Here is a 21,597-nt window from a genome sequence, read left to right as displayed (position 1 = left end):
AATACATTTGCATTCCCCACTGTGTCAGCTCCATGAGAAGAGATCCAGGACCTCATTTTGCCATACACTGTATATTTGACCTTTAGTATTGTGACTGGCTGTACAGGTTGAATATTGAAAAAAAAAAATCACTACTTGGAAATTGAAATTTATGACATAATGAAATTAAAGTGTTTATTGTTAAATTTATATGCACAAATATACATTTGATGATAACTTTAGAGACATTGATTTGTTTTAAAAGCATACAAAAACGGGGATCCCTGGGTGGCACAGCGGTTTGGCACCTGCCTTTGGCCCAGGGCGCAATCCTGGAGACCCGGGATCGAATCCCACATCGGGCTCCCGGTGCATGGAGCCTGCTTCTCCCTCTGCCTGTGTCTCTGCCTCTCTCTCTCTCTCTCTCTCTGTGACTATCATAAATAAATAAAAAATTAAAAAAAATAAAAGCATACAAAAACAAAACAAATGATTAGCCAGATAGTTCAAAAAAATGTATTTAGGAAGAAAAAGGAGACATATGCCCTTAAAAATGCCTACAGGAAAGGTAACATAAAGATAATCCCAATGCTTGGACATTATTTGTTTTTTTTACGTGAAGGGTAAGGTAAGGAATATGCTCAGTTATTAAATATGATTCTTCTAGGTAAACTGTTACTTAGAATATCAAGAAAGTGAGATTTGCTTGGACGAAAACACTTCAATGTGGTGTTATAAATGTAAGTTATTTCAGGGTTTTACAATACGCTTTTAGAAAGACTATAAGCTTTATTTTGAACTTAAAAAATCACGTGTATTACAAGGTAGCTTTCTGCAGAGATATTAGATGCGACATTATTTGAAGGTTTATGTATAGATGTAAGTCAGCATGTTTAAAGACAATTCTCAAAGGGTAGATTAACTAAAAGATTTAAGAAAATTCAAATTAAACACTTCTAATTGGAAAAATTTCCATAGGGATATTAATCATAATCAGTGAATAATAAAGAATATTGGTGTATATTAGAGACATAATTGTTGACTTCTAAGAGAGTTTTAGGTTTCTCTGAGCATTGATATTCACCATTAAAAAGGAATCAGTCTGTTAACTTTCTCCAGATAGATTTATTAATTAACATTTGATTAGTTAAATATCGTCACTTTCCTGAAGTAGAACTGTTGTCTTGAATGTCTTGAGAAATATTAAGTCAATTCAGATTATGTCTGCGTTTTAAAAAATGAAGTGTATACCATTTCTAAGATGGGAGTGTTAGTAACTTCATTGTCAAAAAATATAAGTCAACAAATAAATTCTTTCAAAGCACGTATGCTACAGTTTAATTTTTTCATTTGGAGGTGTATTTTTTGGAGGAGGGTACAGATCACATGAGTGACATTAATCACAGAAGAAAAATTAAGGCATACATATATACATAAGATTTTTGATACTTGAAGCACTAGTGTGATTATGTTAAGCATATAAACATATTTCATAAGTTTTTCAGAGTCATCTATCAAAAGACGCAGCTAACTTTGCTTTTAACAAAAGATGAGAAAAGGGAGAAAACATGAAATATATGGACAATGAGTACATGTTCAAAAAAGTATGGAAGCAAACGTAAAGTGAAACTAAAAAGATAAGATCTTTAAGGGAGAATGATAAAATGTTTCTCAAATAAGCCTGTTTCTACAAAAAATGAAGGTATTGTGTACCTGTGAAAATATAAATAAAACCATTGGAACATGGGTATTGTAAAGAAAAATATCAGTGAATAAAACATATTAAATACTTGTGTATAATTTATTAAATAAAGAACATGTTAATTTTTATCCTTTGTTTCAAATTTCAAAGTATCAGCTTTCCCATAGTATCTTTTAGAGAGCCATGATTTATCTTTTCTTTATATTTCTAATGTAATACAGTATCTGAAAGAGAGCAAAGCTCATTAAGGATTGGCTGTTGAATATTACACCCTTACCATCAGAAATTCACAGATGTATTTTTTAAAAAGAAAGGAAGTGAGAGACAAGAGAGAAGAAACTAATGAGGCAGATTGCATCAGACAATATGATCAGAACATCTGTTTATGGGACACTAAAACGTCCTTAATTATCCTATGGGAAGATCCATGAAGATTCTTCATTTTCCCCTTGCGTTTGTCTTTGTCTTACCTAAAACCCCTTACCTATTACCGTTAATTTTATTTAATACATTAGATAACAATGTCACAATTTCTTATCAACAAGGGTGTTTGCCAGGTTTTTCAAAGTTCATTATCTCAGACAGAATAGATTAGATGTTGACTTTAAGTGTTTTAATTCACTTCGTTTTAAATTCCCAATTGTTTAGTGTCAATTTCTTTTGACATTTTCACTGTAATGATCTCTCAAAGTACATTTGCATAGAACTGCAGGACCGTAAAATGACACTGCAGAATGAACCTATGCAAACAAATCAATGGGAAAATTATGATTATTCCCATTTAAAATTTTTTGTTAAAATATTAAAACATCTCTTACATTGTTCATAAATGCATAGAGGCATGAAAAAATAGTAAAACTAATATTTAAAACACTATAGTTTAAAACTTTAGGCATATTAAGAATTCAGATGATTTCTTTTTTTGTAAAATACTTCTCCGGATTTGTGTGAACAGTGCTTGCCTTCTCCTTCTTTAGTTCATGGTTAGTATCATTTTTTCTGATGCCTTGGTGGATTGTCATATTTCTTTCTAAGTTTGGATCAACTTTCTAATATTCTTTGCCCTTTCAATATCGTGAAATATTTCTGAGATTTCCTTTGATCTGATGTTTTTCTTGGCATCACTTCCTTTGGAATATCTTCCTCCTTTTTGTCACAATCAATTTTTTCATCTGTGCCAAGTTTTGCCTGACCCAACTTCCTTTGGCTTCATATCTAGAACCTCTTCAATGGCAGCAGTATCTGCATTCCCAAGTAAGTTATTTCTTCTGTAACTCCATTTGCCTTTGACTTCACTTCAGCATTATAACTTTTAGTTTCTTCCTTAGTTTTCATTGGCCAGTTCCCTCATTGTTGATCCATTTCTGTGAAATATCATACGAGTTTATCACTGGGACACCATGAGACAGTACAACCATCGGCTTTGCTTTTGGTTCATGAACTGAATGGGTTGATCTGACCAATCCCTGAAAGACTATAGAAGAATTGACATGATGGGTCATTGGTAATGAAACATCTGTTATTTACATAGTACTTTATGTGCTGAGGAGCTAGCGGTTACCTGTGTACTTAAGGCAGTTATGGTCAACATGCCATTGTAACAATATAGCCCTGAACTGTGTTTTAGTGGCTATTATTATTTTTTTTTCCTTTTTTCCCTGTATAGTGGCTATTATTTAAGTGAACTGTGGTAACCAAAATTCATACACCTTGGAACTGTGTAAAGCAAAGACTACCTGCATTTTTGTTATTTGGTATGGATATTGCTTATTTTATTTTTTGTATGGACATACATGTAAAATTATTCATCTTTTCCATTTTTAAATTTAGTTTCTCTAAAATAAAAATATGCGAGTTTATGGAAATTAAAATAGAACCTAGTAAGACTAAGCACAGGCCCTGGCTCTACCATTGGCCTGAAGGCTTAAGGTCTGTTTCCTCTACTTCTCAGGATTACTTATTTATTTTAAGTTTTTATTTAAATTCCAGTTAGTTAACATCCAGGATAATATGTAATATTAGTTTCAGGTATACAATATAGTGATTCAGCACTGATGCTCATCACAATAAGTGCCATCCTTAATCCCCATCACCTATTATCTCATCCCTCTAACTACTTCCTTTCTTGAAACCATTAGTTTGTTCTTTATAGTATGCAGGTTCCTTAATAAATTTAAAAATATAAATACCCTGCAATCTAGCAGTTGCACTACTAGGTATTTGCTACAAAATACAAAAATATTAATTCAAAGGAATAAATGTACCCCGACATTTATAGCAGCATTATCTACAATAGCCAAATTATGGAAACAGCCCAAGTGTCCATTGACTGATGCATGGCTAAAGATACAGTATACATATACCATGGAATATTACTCAGCCGTAAATTGGAACAAAATCTTGCCATTCACAAGAACACTGATGGAGTTAGTATTATGCTAAGTGGAATAAGTCAGCCAGAGTAAGACAAATACCATCTGATTTCACTTATATGTGAAATTGAAGAAATAAAATAAAGGAGCAAGGGGGAAGAAAGGCAAACCAAAAAACAGACTCTTAAAATTATCCATTATTAACAGAGATGTCACTTAAAACTTCTCATATGCTTACTGTTTTAAATACAGACTTTTCTGTATTTTATTTTATTTTTTAAAGATTTATTTATTTATTTATTTATTTATTTATTTATTTATTTATGATAGAGAGAGAGAGAGAGAGAGGCAGAGACACAGGAGGAAGGAAAAGCAGGCTTCATGCCGGGAGCCCAACGTGGGACTCGATCCCGAGACTCCAGGATTGTGCCCTGGGCCAAAGGCAGGCGCTAAACCATTGAGCCACCCAGGGATCCCCAAGTTTTCTGTATTTTAAATTGCACATAAATTTCAGTGATGGTCCTGTTTATGTTCCATGAACTTGGACACATAATAGATACCTGTTGGGTGAACAGTAAAAACCTATCTGGCTGTTTCAAGCATGCCAAGGCCAGTGACTATAAGAAGGGTCTGCAGACATTCTCTTGCACCAAACTAATTCTTTACCAGACCTCAGGGATTGATTCATCCTAACCAAAGCACAAAAAAAGCAATTGATGAGTCAACTCAAATCTTTGAATTGGTAACAAAAATAACTATGAATTAGATGAATATTGTCGCACTGCATTTTGTAATACATTCTTTCACAGATAGGAATCTCAACAATACTTTCAGTTGTCATGTTATGGGCTTGGACAAAAAGCTAGAATTAGACGGCTCTACCCTCAAAGAGAAAATGAGTACATGTTCTCATTGACAGACCCCTCAAGAGGCAGGATGCCTGACACCTGAAAGCACATATTCTAGAGTCGTACATCACATATTGGTAGCCATTAACCACCATGGCACTTGAGCACTTGAAATGTGGCTAATCCAAATTAAAACATTTTCTGAGTGTAAAACACCAATAAAAAATAAATTTACAAAAAATGTGCTGAATTTGAAGGATTACTATGAAAAAATAATGTAAAAATCTCAATAATTTTTGTATCAATTATATATTGAAAAAATATTTGGATGTATTGGTTTAAATGTTATTCATATTAGTTTCACCTATTTCTTTTTACTTTTCTCAGTGTGTCTACAGGAACTTTAACTTTGCTTTATGTGACTCAAGGGGTGAGCTTGGCTCCAGAGCCATAGTGAACTAGGTTCAACTTCCAGCTTCACAATTTCCTTGTCATGTGACAGTGGCCCTGGCACATAACCTTTTTGTTCTGTTTCCTTATCTGTCAAATGCAGAAAATAACAATTACTAGAATATAATTTTAAATGCTTTATTTAAATAAGTTAATAATAAGTATTAAGCACTTAGATATTTGCCTGACATTTACTTAAGCACTATATGTCAGTTACTATTGTTGAGCATTGACCAACAGAGGAAATGCATTGAACATTTCTTCTTTTAAACTCTTTTGTATTTTTGTGTTCTTATAATCAGCATCCTTTACTCTTTCCAGACATATTGCTGTATAATTGGATCAGATTATACTTTGTTTACATCAGCCATATCAAGACATATTTTCTTAAGAATACACACAGGACTGTTGACAGAGTTGAAACACAGCCCAATTTCATCACTGTCATGTTTATATTTCATCAGGATCATATTCACACACCATACTACTTTTTGGTTTACTTCTATGTATAATAATTGTATCCATTGTGTGTGTGTGTGTTAATTATAATTATTTTCCTGACCAAAGGATGGCTTTTTTTTTTTCCACATTGTGGCAAAATAATGGGAACTCTTTTATTTTTTATGAGAGTTCTCTTCTTAGTAAGAAATGATTATGCTATTTAGTTTCAAAAGTAACTTTTTTCAATATGCATCTACACCTGTTTATTTTTTTAATTTTAATTTTAAAAAGTAACAATTTCCATTTAATATAAATTAAATAATATGTAAACGTTAACTGGAATTTTGAATATAAGAATGTTTAATACTAGTGTGTGGTACTGTGGTTCCTATTATAGTGCCAAATAACCACAGATGTTGTATGAATTTATAGTCTATAGGTTCATTGGTAAATTTAACTTTTAGATATATTTATGAAAAATATTTTAATGTAGATATGATTTCTTAATGTAGTTGGCTTAAATAGATCTTTGTGGTAAACCAAGGAGGAATTGCATTCATATCTGTTTTATGTTAAAAACATAACTTGTGTTTAGATGTTTAACAACATAATTCTTTTGGGTATCTGTAATATAATTTTGCATTACCTCACCGTAAGTGATGAGTGTATGTCAAATTTCTTCTCTGTGTTTTATTTAATGACCAGTACTTCTACAACTGGAATAACCATAATCCAAAATAACCATTCCTCAAACACAGACTTCCAATGATGTGACTCTAGTGTTTTTACATCCTTCTCTTTTGCTCAATGTCTAGGCTTATGATGTAGTCATAATAGATATTCACAGGTAACCACACTCATCTTTCATTATGTACAATGAAAACAGCAAGATTTTGGCAAAGTTTTTAATCACAGTTATGAATTTTTTCAGTTTGAAATATTTCTATTCTGATGTTAATTTTCTCTTAAAAAGATATCCTCTTATCTAACTCATTTTACTTCCCATTCTATGGTTAGTTAATTTATCTATTAATAGCAGATGATAAACTTCATCTAGAGCTTTCCTAAAGTCTATACTTTATGAATTGAATTTGAATGTATTGAGGCAGTAAAAACTTCAAAGTATTGTAATGGGTTTGTTAAGCATGAATTCTCCTGCCTGAATTCATGTTGGCTATAATTAATCAAATTATGCTTTACCAGGTGTGCATTTGCTATGCTCCCTAAATACTTTTCCATGAATTTAATTCTACAGCAGATGTTAACCTTTGTCACTCTTAATTCATCTTCTATTGTTCATTTTATATTACATTCTGTGATTTAAGTATCTGTTTAATGAACTAATAATACTCATTAAGGTAATAGGATAGATTATTTATTCCAGTTGAACTTATTAGTTATTTTAACTGGAATTTCCCATGGATTTAATCTTAACTATGTCCTTAAACCCTGAATTCTTATAGTCAACAAATATGCAGGAAATAATTATTAAAATTAAATTCTAAGTTTTGAAAGGTATCATTCCATTTTTTTTTCAACTTAGTTTTCAGTTTAATCATGTGGACAAAGAAAATGAGACTTTCCGTATTAACATTTATCCAGATGGAGAAGTATCATAATCAATCCCACAAAGAAGATACTTGAGCTCTATGCTGGGGTCTTCACGTAATGAGAAAACATTACAATTACAGCTGGTCTTAAAACGTGCCTAATTCAAAAAGTAAAGAAAATAATTTAAGATATTTATCTTCTGTTAGATAGATAGCACTATGACATATGCCATCAATCTTTAATATTGTCATAGATTATCATTATTTGGTTTTGCAGTAGGGGAACAGTTAAAAGCACAAAAACAATGTTCTATTGGTAATTTTAAATAGAACACAAAATATTTTGTCTTTTTAAAACTGTTATCTTTGTGCAGGTACAAGTGATGAGTAAAAAGAAAGTGTGGCCATAATAAAAAACAATTAACAAGTACCACAACTGGGTGACTTAAACAACAAAAGTATTCTTTTTTTTTTTTTTTAAGATTTCATATATTTGAGAGAGAGAGAGAAAGCGTGTGTGTGTGTGTGTGTGTGTGTGTGTGTGAGAGAGAGAGAGAGAGAGAGAGAGAACATGGGCAGAGGGAAGGGCAGAGGGAGAAGCAGTCTATACTTTATAAATTGAATTTGAATGTATTGAGGCAGTAAAAACTTCAAAGTATTGTAATGGGTATGTTAAGCATCCCTGCCCCAAGGAGCAGGGAGCCTGATGTGGGGCTCTCTGTGGGGCTGGATCCCAGGACCTTGGGATTATGACCTGAGTTGAAGGCAGACACTTAACCGACTGAGCCACCCAAGTGCCCCAGTTGAAAGTATTCTTTTTCATGGTTAGGTAGGCCAGAGTCTGAGGTCAATGTTTTAGCAGAGTTGGGTCCTTTTGAAGCTTTTTCTCCTTGGCTTGTAGGTGACCTTTTTTCCCATGTGTCTTCACATTATCGTCCCTCCTTATGTATTTGTGCCCAACTTCCTTTCTTATTTTTATTTTTATTTATTTTTATTTATTTATGATAGACATAGAAAGAGGGGGGCAGAGACACAGGCAGAGGGAGAAGCAGGCTCCATGCAGGGAGCCTGATGTGGGACTTGATCCCAGGGCTCCAGGATCATGCCCTGGGCCAAAGGCAGGCACTAAACCGCTGAGCCACCCAGGGATTCCCCCCAACTTCCTTTCTTATTAGAACACTAGTCATATTGGTTAAGGGCCTACCCTAGTAACCTCTCTGTAACTTAATTACTCCTTCAAAAACCCTATTTCCAAATATGGTAACATTTTTGTGGTATAGGGGGCTAAGACTTCAACATTCATTGTTTTAAGGGGACACAGTTTATCTCCTAACACCCTGAAAAATTTTAAATTTAAAAGAACATGCAAAATATTTTTGACATTAAGTTTATTAAATCAGAACTTGTGTTGTAATTTTTATTTCATTTGCAAAAAGATTTCATTAACAAGATATATAATTAAATGTTATGCTTCAAATATAAACTGAAGAGAAATTTTTGATGAAAGAAGATGCTTACAATGTCAAAATGTTCCTTTGTTTCTGACAGTCCTGAAACCTGCAGTGTTTCTTGATTTTTCATACATTTGCAGGAGGCAATAAGTACTATAGAACTCCATGCACAGTATTACTCATTAATAGATATTTTTAATAAATAAAAATGGAATATGGTTCTCTAGAATTTTTTGGAATCATAACAGCATTATTTTTTATTGAGTCCAACATAGATCTTTTTGTCTACTATATTTGCCTCACAAAAATATCCAGCATACAAATATTTAGATAGTAATCATGATTTATATAAATTTTTACTCATATTTTTCTATTTATTGGAATTATAACATTTTTAAATGTAATTTGTTTAAATAAAAAATAAGTGAATATTAAAGGAAGTACTTTACATTCTATTCTTGCTATGATATATACCTTTAGAATTTAATTTTATAAAATTGAAAGTACATGTTATATAATATAGTTCTAAACTATTTTTAGTTTTTTAGTACTGTATGAATAAAATTTTTGTAAATAGCTTCATTTCAATATTTTGGTTTTTTGTAGCTTTTTTGGCTCTTATAATACTATAAATATTGAAGTCAATTTTTAGAAAACTTAATTATTTATAAAGGTGTGCATTGATATTATTAGATAAATGCAAGTTTAAGGATCTATAATGCTATTGTTTCAATGCTATCACTGCATTTTCTTACTATTAGACTTATTAGCTTTTTTCTCTATATATCTTCATAATAGACCTATTTTATAATGTGATGAATTTATGTTTTCATAGAACTACCCTTATTATTCTTACTCACATCTGACATTATGTTAAAAATATTCAAATATATTTCAGAGCAAAAAGGGATGATCCATTTTTAATGTGTTACCATAGATTAGATATTAAACCTATTAACAGATTTATTGCTAACACTAGCTCTATTAGGGAGGTATTTTTGTCTTCATTTTACAGACAAGTAAGCTGAGGTTCAGTGGATTGAGCTGAGGAATTAGTTCCATTTCATTCCAAAGCTGAAATATTTTCTGTGATGTGCCCTGAGACATGAGGAGGGATGTATTTCATAACTTTCTCTGAATGTTCCTTAATCATATTTGGCTGGGATGTAAAAGTTGACAAAAAAATGCTTTTGAAGTTTATTTACATCAATATGGAAACCCTTTTATTAAATCTATTATTTCTAGGAGGCCTAAAGTGGACTCATCTAGTGCACTCATTTCAAGAAATTACCAGAAACTGATGGAGGGAACATTTCCTGCCTGAAATGTCTAGGCATAGGAAGAGCTAGGGGATGAGGTTTGGTGGCAGTACTAAGAGAAGGTTAGGAATCCAATGGGGAACCCATACCCAAGTGGAGTGACCATCCATGAATTCACTTGTTCACTAGTATGTTAATAGGCAGGGTATTGTTGAGCTCTCATAGTGTGTTAGATATTATCCAGAAGGCCGTGGAGGCAGAAGGAGTGAAAGAAATGAGAAAGAAAGCCAAACCTGGGATCTGTAATCAAACAGAATTCTAGACCGTAGAAAGGTGGATGGATCCTGGATGCTGCCTTCAATTGTAGTGAAGTACACATATTTTGCCTTTATTTATCATTAATTTTGGAGTACTAGGGTCAGCCAACCTACATTAAATGTATAAACTAAGAGTAAGGAAATGGGATCTAAGAAAAGGGGCGGTTGTTAGCTTTAATCATTTCCAAGTGCCAGAGGGAATCTTGGTAGATTTCCTCCATTTCTTCCCTTGGACCTAGAGTTTATAGTAGATATCTCAATGCCCCTAACCCACCTGCCATACCATAGTTACTTCTACATTGCTGGACATAATTTAGTCATGACACTTCTGCTTATCTTGCCTTTATTTTTTTTTTAACTTTCATTTTGAAAATAAATGCTTTATAGCCTCTAGTTGCCTGTATTCCAGCATGATTCCTTTGCCATGGGTGTAACTTGCCATGTTTTATAAGCATCTTTTGTTTTCTTTTAGCCGGCACAGACTAAGAAATTAAGCAATGTTTTGGTTATTTTGTTTATTGATATATTTTTAATTTCTCCCTCCACCCCTTCCCTCTCTCACTCTTCCTTCCTTCTTTCCTTAATTTTTTTTTTTTGCATTTTTCAAACTTGAGTCCAGTTCCTCCAAATATGGACTTTTGATATAATTGGCCTCTCGTTCGACTCAGATTGCCTTCTTTTCTCCTTTCTTGTTTCTCTGGCTTGTGACTTCTAGTAAATCTTCCTCACCTATGCAGGGCCTAGAGATGTAGATAAACATCCCTTTTTTTGGGGAGCACACTTCTTTCAGGGATCCCTTTGCCCTTTCATTTGTCTTAATGTAACAAATGTGCTTCCCTAGGATTTAGTTTGCTAGGCCTAATACTTTTAATCTGTAACATTGACTTACTAAGCCCTAAATGTCCCCAACAGTACCTCCCAATGAAATCTACGTAGCATGGTGGTATTTAAGGGCACACTGTGTATGTAATGTATGATACTATCTATTTTCTGAGGAAGTAGTTACTTAATGGTCTAATGTGAATCTATAATATTTACTCTTTAAAAAATACTTTCACAAACATTATTTCAATATAAACTTTTATGTGAATAAATACTAAATAGCATGTGTCAGTTTTCCTTAAAAATTAATATGCAGAAGCATGCACACCCCTAAGCTATACAGATAATAGACAATAAATATATGTTGTTTGTACATGGGAAAATATGCATGAAAAAAATAACAAATACTTAATCATAGTTAATTATAAAACAGAAATGATGCTTCATTTCTCTTGTGTTTTTCCTTTGTGATTGATTCCTTAGAGACCACTTTTTATTTTTGGAAGCATAAGCAATGAATACTACCCTACTTATAACGAAATATGCATGTTCTTAAAGGATCAAGGACGACTCAATATAACCAAGTGCTTTTCTGTCTCTGGAGTCAGACTGCCCATGTCCGAACACCATCTTCAATGTTTCCTGGCTGTTTGACTCTGTGCAGGTCACTGAACTTCTCCATACCTCAGTTTCATAATTCAAAAAGTATTGATAACATACATAATTTATTGTGTTGAGGATTAAACGGGATAATGTGAAGCACCTAGTAAGCACCAAATGATTGTTATTTATGATTATTCTACTTATAGATACTATAACTTTAAACTTTATTTCAAATCTAGATTTCTAACATCATAGGGTAAAACATGGCACCTTTGTTGGACAAGTAAAAGAAAAATTACTTATGACTTAGTAGCTAATACAGAGAAGTGAGATATTTAAATGTAACTTTTTTTTCAAAAAATCAGAATAATGTTCTCGAACTCTTGCACTTGATCTTAGCCAAAAGGCCAAGAACTGATGTGTTCTTTGACTTTTGAAGTAATGAAACAAACAAAAGCAGCAGAAATTAAGAATGAATTTAGGTGGTTGCACAAACAACTAAATAATCCAAAAAAAGAAAATTGATTTAAAATCATTAGTTTTGTGATCCCACTTTTATTTTTTGAGTTTATGCAAGGCTGCTACCTGAAACTACAGATTTTACAATTATTGGTGGAATTTATCAAACATCTCCAATTCTCACCTTTTTGGGGTATGTTCCTGGATTGTATTTGCCTGCCTCTGAAGTTAGGCCTTGTATGTAACAAATTCTGGCCCATGAAGTACGAGGAGTGGCAGTTGTTACCTTTCTTTGCTCTCCTCTGATGATCCTGGAAGCTCTAGTCAAGAGGAAGCTTCCATCATCCTGAGACTGTGACCATGATCAGAGAGCCCCCTGCTGACCTTCATTGGAGATGAAGCAAAAGCAAAACAAACCCTTTAGTTAAAATAAGACTTTGGAGTTGTAGGCGGACTATGACATAGCAAGCCTAAAGCTGTCCTGTCACAACATTTATTTAGATTTTAAATTTAAATGTATAGTATAATATGATATGACATAGGATATATGACATGATATAAAACTTTTTATTAAAACACTACTTATAATTTTTAATTCGAAAGATTGTAAGAAGTTGACAGTCTAATTTTTTTAGTTCCTCAAAATATACTACTTCTCAAGTGGTAGTTCATGTATGTTATGGTTCTCGTGTATTACAGAAAACTTTAAACAGAGTAGCTTAAGGGAAGTGAATTGGGCATTTAATAAGACTCTTTTGCACTTAACTAATAATTCATGGATATGCACCAAAACAATTACAATGAAAATTGGTTTCAAGTGCAAAATATGTGTAGAGCACTGTGATAAGTTTTTGAAGGAAAAAAGTAAATGAAAATAGTGGAAATGAGATATTCTCATATGATGGTTTTCTAACTTGATGCTGAGTTATAAAAATTCCAGTAGAAACTATCATTAATGTATTGTGAAACAGTTTGAAAAGGTCTTTCAGTGAATCAACCTGTCTTTGGTTTTGGGATTTTTTTAAAATGAGAATAATAATAAAAAGAAAGAAGGAAAGACAGAAAGAAAGAAATGAAGAGAAAGGCACCATTCTCTCGCTGTTGCTATTTTCCTGATAGGTGTTAGGGAGAAATATAAAAAAAAATATCCTTATATATAATTATGTAATATATCCAAATGTCTTACATACTATTGTGACTTTGCCTTTTTTATAAAATCTGTCATAAATAGTTTTAAGTCTCATCATCTAATGCATGCATTCTTGTCTTGTCTTTTTATCAAAGGATTCATTCTTGTGAATCAACAAGGCATAGACCCAGACCAAAGAGAGCTTTCATCGTTTTTAAGAAAGTGACGCTAGCTTACAGTCTCCTAGGAAACTCAAAAATTCAGCAGCTGTAGAAAGTCCAAGTTTTACAAAACAGCTATTATTGGGGGTAAAATCTTCCAAAGAAGCCTTCCCTGTAACCTCACCTTATTTTTAAATTTAGTCTAAGAAATACTTATACAGTATTAATGGTTAGTCATTTGTTACAGGAAGAAAAAAATGAACAAAACCCAGATTTGGACAGTTTCCATATTCCTTGATCTGTGTGGAACTGCAATTAAACTCAGGAAACTTAACAAAAAGCTGATTATTTGAAGGGAATGGTCATCAAACAAACAGAAAAAAAATACAAATTCAGTAGGCACGAACAGAATCATTAATGAGGCAGTATAATAGCAATTAATTAGTAGAAATGTATATCCATCCCAGAGAAATATGTATTTCAAAATATAAAATTAACAATACATGAAATAGCCAATTTCTCTCCATGAAATTAAGAGCTTGAGTTAAATGAGCTTCAAAATTGCTTTCGAGAGAAAAAAAATCTACAATACTTTTTTTTTTTTTTTTTACTTTTGTAAGTGTCTAGCATGCTCAGTTTGTTACTTATGTTCTCTTTTGGATGCTAAGAGAGCAGTACAAAGGAATATTGCTTTTAGAAATATGTACCTGTTTTACATCCCATGCTGCTATGGAAGATGGTTATACATTTTGCTTTCAAAGGAATATTAACTTTTTGTAATTAGGTGAACACGGCCTAATGTTAGTCATTTCATTTGTGTGTGTTAATGATTCCTTAAATATCAATGGATCTTGATGAGAAAAAATCCTACTTTTAAGAATGAAAAATTAAATTCTAAAACCATTTCCTTGACAACAAAAAAATAACAGCTGTGAAAATAAACATGCTTGTGGAATTTTCAGCATGTTGACTCATGCTTGTCACAGTGGAGTGGAACAACAAAGAAGGATGTCTGACATCCAGCAGATCTAAATAGAAACCCACCCCCCCTTTCTTTTTCAGTATTATTTCTGGGACTTTGGAAAAGTTAAGTAACTCCTCTGAAACTTAGTTTCTTTATGTGAAAAATTCAGCCATTATAATTACCTCAAAGGTGTAGGATTTTTTTTAATTGAGATACTGTCTTAAGTTTTTAGTAAATGTTATTACCCTTTCTCCTCTCTCTTCCTAAAGAAACTTAAGTAAGTTCTTTTTAAGCAGTTGCTATAATGTGATATATATGTGTATATATCATTATCGGATAATATATATATTCTAATATATATGTTTTATATATATTAGTGTGTTTTGTATATTTGCATGTGAAATGCAAAATAGATAAGATGGAAAAATAAAAACAAGGAAAATATTTGCCATACATCTTATATAATAAAGGCTTCTGATCATCTATGTATTTTTTCTCATAGGTAGTTCCTTATATGTATAATTTTATAGAGTTTTTATTAATTACCATACATTTATTTTAATCATGGCATTGAACAAGGCAGACACACTTTGCTGTCATGGGATATGTATTCCAGTGAAGAAGAGAAAATGAAAAATAATAAGCCATTGCACTACTAGGTATTTATGCAAAAGATTAATTGCAATTAATAAGCAATTGTACCACTAGGTATTTATGCAAAGGATACAAACTGCATTCTGATGTTTGTAGCAGCATTATCAACGATAGCCAAATAATGGGAAGAGCCCAAATGTCCATTGACTAATGAATGGATAAAGCAGTCATTATTTTATGTATATATAGGAATATTACTCAGCCATAAAAATAATGAAATCTTGCCATTTGCAATGATGTGAATGGGGCTAGAGAGTATTATGCTAAGCAGTAGAAGTCCGAGAAAGACAAAAACCATATGATTTCACTCATGTGGAATTTAAGAAACAAAACAGATGAATATGAGCATGAGGAAAAAGAGAGAGGCAAACCATAACACAGACTCTTAATTCAAGAGAACAAACTGAGGGTTGCTGGAGGGGAAGTGTGTGTGTGTGTGGGGGGGACATGGGTTAAATGGGTGATGGTCATTAAGGAGAGCACTTGTGATGAGCACTGGGTGTTATGATGAATCACTAAATTCTACACCTGAAACTAATGTTATATGGTATGTTAACTAACTGGAATTTAAATGAAAACTTGAAAAACTCAAAAAATAAATGCATTAATGTGGAGAGGAACTAAAGACTCCTGCCATGAACAATGAAAGTGAGCTTAGAATGGATTCTCTGGCTCCAGACAAGTCTAAGATTGCAACCCTAGAAGACAGCTTGATTGCAATTTTATTGGAGCCATAACTACTTGGTTAAGCTCCTGCTAGATTCTTGAGCTTCAGAAATAGTGTGGAAAATTAACTGCTTATTGCCTCAAGTACTCATGTTTGGAGATCTTTTTTATGCAGCAGTAAATGATGATACACAAGAGTGCTTAGAAATGAAATGACTTGATGTAGGATTTCACAGACTTCGGTAGAGTTTGAATTTTAAGTTATTAAAAAAGCTTAAGTTATTAAGTGATTTGAAATTATTAAATATATATATATACATACATAAAGGGATCTGACTTTGTTATAAATAAAACTGAATTGATTCTTAAAACACAGTAATTTGAGGACCATAAGAATTCATCAGGTTGTCAAGTTAATTAGGAGTAAAACAGATGTGTGTATGATAATGATTAGAATTGAATAGAACAAACACAAGTGGAACTCTTGGGTACAAAGGTGATAGAACTGGCAAGAAATGCTAATGATGGGGATATCCTTAATATACATGATTACTTAAGATCGATGAGAAAAATAAAAGGCACATAACTAATGAATTTATAAATGACAAAATGCATTTGCAAAAGATGCTCGATCTCATTATTATGGGCAAAAAAAATCAATAATAATGACATTTTCATCCCACAGATTTAAAAAGACTGATAACCTCTTCATTGGCAAGCCTGGAAAACTGTTCAGTCTCATTTATTGTAGATATGAGTCTAAACTGATATAAACTCTCTGAAGCTAGTCTGCAAAATGCATACACTTTGTTCCAGTGATTCTTCTTCTAGGAATTTATTCTAATGAAATATTTGGAATGTTAATAGAATACTCATTGTTCACTCCAAGATTATTTATGTTTGTGGAAATTTGGAAGTAGTTGATAGACTCATCCTTGTATGTGTAACGAATCATGCTAATGGCAAAATAATGGTTTCAGGATGGTGTGTTGATCATGAATCCATGTATATAAAATATCCATGCCATTGTTTGTGTGTGTGTGTGTGTGTGCATGTGCGTGCATTAAAAGGTAATATTCAGAATAATGTTCAGCAGTTGTCAATATTTCTAAGTAGTGGAGATCATTTTTTGCTTTCTTTAGATTTTTCTCTATTAAGGTTCTTTTTGCTGACATGTTGTTTTTAATATTTTTTTGTATATAGACTTTACTTTTTATTATTTTTTTTAGACTTTACTTTTTTTTTTAATTTTTATTTATTTATGATAGTCACAGAGAGAGAGAGAGGCAGAGACACAGGCAGAGGGAGAAGCAGGCTCCATGCACCGGGAGCCCGACGTGGGATTCGATCCCGGGTCTCCAGGATCGCGCCCTGGGCCAAAGGCAGGCGCCAAACCGCTGCGCCACCCAGGGATCCCTAGACTTTACTTTTTAAAGAAATTTTAGGCTCCTGAAGATATTGAGAAAAAGGTAAAGAGATTTTCCGTATACACTCTGCAAAATGTGCCTCTCTGCTTCTCCCATTAACATCCCTAACCAGACTAGTATATTTTTTTAAATTAATCAACCTACATAGATACATCATTGTAACCCAAAGTCCATAGTATCCTTGATGTTGTACATTCTCTGGGTTTGGACAAATAGATGATGGCGTGCATCTATCAATCTTTATAGTATATTTTCACTAAAAATCCTTTCTTCTCTGCTTACTCATTCCTCCCTCCCACCTACCCCCTGGCAACCACTGATCTTTTTACTGTCTCCATAGTTTTGTCTTTTCCAGAATGTTATGTAGTTGGAATAAAACAGTGCATTCTTTCACTTAACAATATGCATTTAAGGTCCCTCTCTGACTTTTCGATGTTTTATAGCTCATTTCTTTTCAGCACTGAATATTATTCCATTGTCTAGACTTGCTACAGTTTATTTATTCATTCACTGAAGAACATCATGGTTGCTTCCAAATTTTGGCAATTATGAATAAAGTTGCCATAGACATCTGTGTGCAGATTTTTGTGTAGACGTGTATTCAACTCCTTTGGATAAATAAATACTAAGGAGTTTAATTGCTGTATCATATGGCAAAGGTATGCTTAGTTCTTTAAAAAACTGCCAAAGAAGCACCTGGGTGGCTTAGTTGTTAACAGCCTGCCTTCAGTTCAGGTCAAGATCCCAGGGTCCAGGGATTGAGCCCAACATTATGCTCCATTATACTTCATGCTTAGCAGGGGTCTGCCTCTCCCTGTCCCTCTGCCTGCTGATCCCCCTGCTTGTGCTCTCTCTCTCTGTCAAATAAATAAATAAAATCTTTTAATAAATCAATAAATAATAAAATAAAAAACTGCCAAAATGTCATACAAAGTGGCTGTACCATTTTGCACTGTCATCAGTAATGGATGAGCATTCCTGTTGCCCCACATTCTCATCAGCATTTGGTGTTGTCAGTGTTCTGGATTTTTACAATTCTAATCTACCACAGGGTGTACGGGTATTTTATTTGTTGCTTTAATTTGTATTTCTCTGGTAAAATTTGATGCTCAGTCTCTTTTCATATGCATATATGCCGTGTGTATATATATATATATATTTTTTTTTGGCGAAGTATCTGTTAAGGTGTTTGGCCTTTTTTTTTTTTTTATGGGTTGTTTATCTTCTTATGGCTGAGTTTTAAGAATCCTTCGTATAGTTTGAGTAACAGCCCATTATCAAATGTGTCCTTTACAAATGTTTTCTCCCAGCCTGTGGCTTTTATTCTCATTCTCTTGACAGTGTCTTTGGCAGAACAGGAGTTTAGATTCCAGTGAAGTCCAGCGTATCAATTCTTTCTGCGCCTTTGATTGACATGTTATTTTTACAAATACAGATAATCCAAAACTATGTAAAAAAGAAAATGAACTGAAGAAAAAATACTTAAAAGTCATAATCTATATCGTGATTTTCTAGTGTAGCAAATAAGTACAGAAATGATTCTCTTGCAGTAGTCCTTTTCCCTATTCAAATCTTTTCTTTATAGTGATAATTTAAGATTCAGTTACCTACCTTATTTACTTTTTCAAGACTTTAATAATCGTTCCTTGTATTTATTGATTTTAATTAGAGCAGAAAAATATAAGAATAATAAGAGAAAATAAAACTGGATTGATCATTGAGGAGAAAATAAAATATCAGAACATAGTTTTTTTTTTTAAAGGAGATATATATATTTGCTACAGACTTATTACAGATATCACATTTCCTGGTTTTCAGATAAATCATGGACCAGGCACATATGTTTCATAGAGATTGCTAAAGTGATGTATTCGTTCTGTCAGTTTTTGCAAAAGAATTTAATTGGGTAAAAAGTATTTCCCAAAACTTATTCTCACGTTAAACGGTAGTTTATTCAAGATCTAATGTAGTAATATTAAGAGAATTGTATCCACTGAAATGCTGCTTTATAATTTTGGCTTTCGAGACTGACCAAGAATCATATTTAAAATCAGTAAGAAAGTTCTGCTTTCCATATTTATTTGATAGTAATGTATCTAGTTCAGGGTTTACTAGAGGTCTTAACCTTTCAGGCAATTTAATCTGGCAATAACAGCCATAATAATAATGTGTTACTTTTGTAATTACTCATCTCATTTGTGCTTTACATTCAGTGTCTCATTTTATATTTATCATAACTTGGGGTAGCTTTGATTAATGGCATCCACTTGAGAAATCAGAGAGCTGAGGCTCAGAGGGGTTAAATGGTTTATTCACCATTATAAATCTAGTAAGTAGTGGAGAAAGAAAATAACTCCAGAGCTCAGAATGAAATAATGCCTCCAAAAGAGTAAATCAGACTTTTTTTTTTTTTTTGCATTCAAACCTTGTATACTTATTCACACGACTTTCAGAATGTCCCTTTTGGTTTCAATATTGAACAGGGACAGGAAATTATTTCTGAAAAATGTTTTCCCACTCCAGCTTCTCAACCTACACTTTTCTCTCTGTATAGTAAATATTGCAGTTTTAAATAGAAAATAGGGCAATATTCTATTTCTAATAGAATATGGCAACTGCTATATTTTCTATTTAATTTTTGTTTTGAGTATACTTATTAATTCAATTAAAAATGACTTCATTAAGTCCTAATAAACTGTACTTACTACATTTAAGCATCTAAGACAAGACTGTAGTCCTACAGAGCTTACAAAGTTGATTGGGGATATAAGGCATGTTAGAGAAATCATTGAACAGAAACAACACCTTGTAATCAATGCTTTCATTATTGACAATTTGGGTCTTATCTCTTCAGCACTACCCAGTGAATATGATATGAGCTGAATTTACTTCAACCTTGATGTCATTGCTAAGATTTACAAGATATTAATTAGAATAGGAGTTATATTTGTCTTCTTTAATCTGGTCACTTCATAAGAAACTTATTCATAAGATACTACTTGATTTTAATCTAGTATTGTTCTACAGTTTATTAGTGTTTTAATGAACATTTGAAAGTTCCCAGTATACATTATTGCACATGTGAATGGAAATATATTTGTTCTATGTAAAGCACGTGTAATATCTGAATGACCATGAAGTTTAATTATTTTAATTGTATGTTTTTATTTTATTCACTTTTTGTATATTATATCTCAAGAATGTCCTTATGTCCAAAGGCTAAATTGTTTCACTCAATCATAATAAAATATTTTTAAAAAACAATTTGACTCATAAATGCTTTTATTTTTCATTAAAAGCATTAAAATGTACTGCCTGCCAGGCTTTAAGTTTCACTCAGGAATTCTACAAAGTAAGGCCGTATTTTAGACAACTGAATTTCTTTCACAGTTTAATTTCTGTTATAAAAGTTGAAAAACAGCAATGTAGAATACATTTGGCCATCAGTGGCACTTTTAATTTTGAAGCTATACAGAAGCTGTCACACTGCCATCCAAATGGTTGTCAAAAACGAGTATGCTAATTGAAAAGCTTTGGCTATGAAATGAAGTGTTGCAATTTTATCAAGCAGAGATAAGAACTCCATATAATATGTGGGTTTTAAGGCGAAATGATTATCAAGTTGTAAGACCGGGCCACAATTAGAAAATTCTACAGAGATAGGTTTTTCAATTTCTGAATTGTTGTGAATACTACACAGAATTTAGAATACGGATATTTTTACCTGGATCTGAAATTCCTCACTGCCAAAGCTCATGAATCTTTTTGTTTTCTGTTGGACTGAACGACTATCTGACACACAAAATACTGAATTTCAGGAATTTATAATCAAACTCAGAAATAATATGTTTTTATCTCTGAATCAGAGTATGTATCCAAAAATACAGGATAAATCAACCTCACTATTTACTATCTCTCAAATACCACCAAGGTTGTGTTTGGGGTCAGAGTCAAATGTTTTTGATTGCAGTTATGGTAATGGTCTCTAGTTTTTGTGTTTTTTTTAAAAATATATGTTTCTGGTATCTAAATTATTATAACAGTAACATAACATATATGCAAGGGTTGTTTAGTGGCTAGGGTCACTGCTAATAGGAAAAGATAATACTGTTTGCAGTGACTGGAATATATATTTTGATTTAATTAGAAAGAAAATGTCTTGCTTTTAAAATGTCTTTCGAACTATAAGCCTGGTATAAGTGATATATGATTCTGTTGTTTAAGATTAATGATATAAATGGCCAGTTAAATATGGTTCTGCACTTCCTGGAAACTCTTGAATAAGATAATTTAAATATTTGAGTTGCATTATTTGACATATACATACACACATATCTTAGATT

The 21,597-nt window shown here is 32.5% G+C and overlaps 1 protein-coding gene across 2 annotated transcripts in view; it reads left to right on the top strand.

Annotated features, from left to right (window-relative positions):
- The window catches only part of NCAM2 (neural cell adhesion molecule 2), a 503,824-nt gene that overhangs the window by 86,987 nt on the left and 395,240 nt on the right, over positions 1-21,597 (top strand). The gene's annotated exons all lie outside the window — the stretch shown is intronic.

This window comes from Vulpes vulpes, chromosome 15, assembly GCF_048418805.1.
Source record: "Vulpes vulpes isolate BD-2025 chromosome 15, VulVul3, whole genome shotgun sequence".
Taxonomy (NCBI): domain Eukaryota; kingdom Metazoa; phylum Chordata; class Mammalia; order Carnivora; family Canidae; genus Vulpes; species Vulpes vulpes.
Note: the sequence above shows the minus strand (reverse complement) of the source record. Positions and strands in the feature narration are given on the sequence as shown.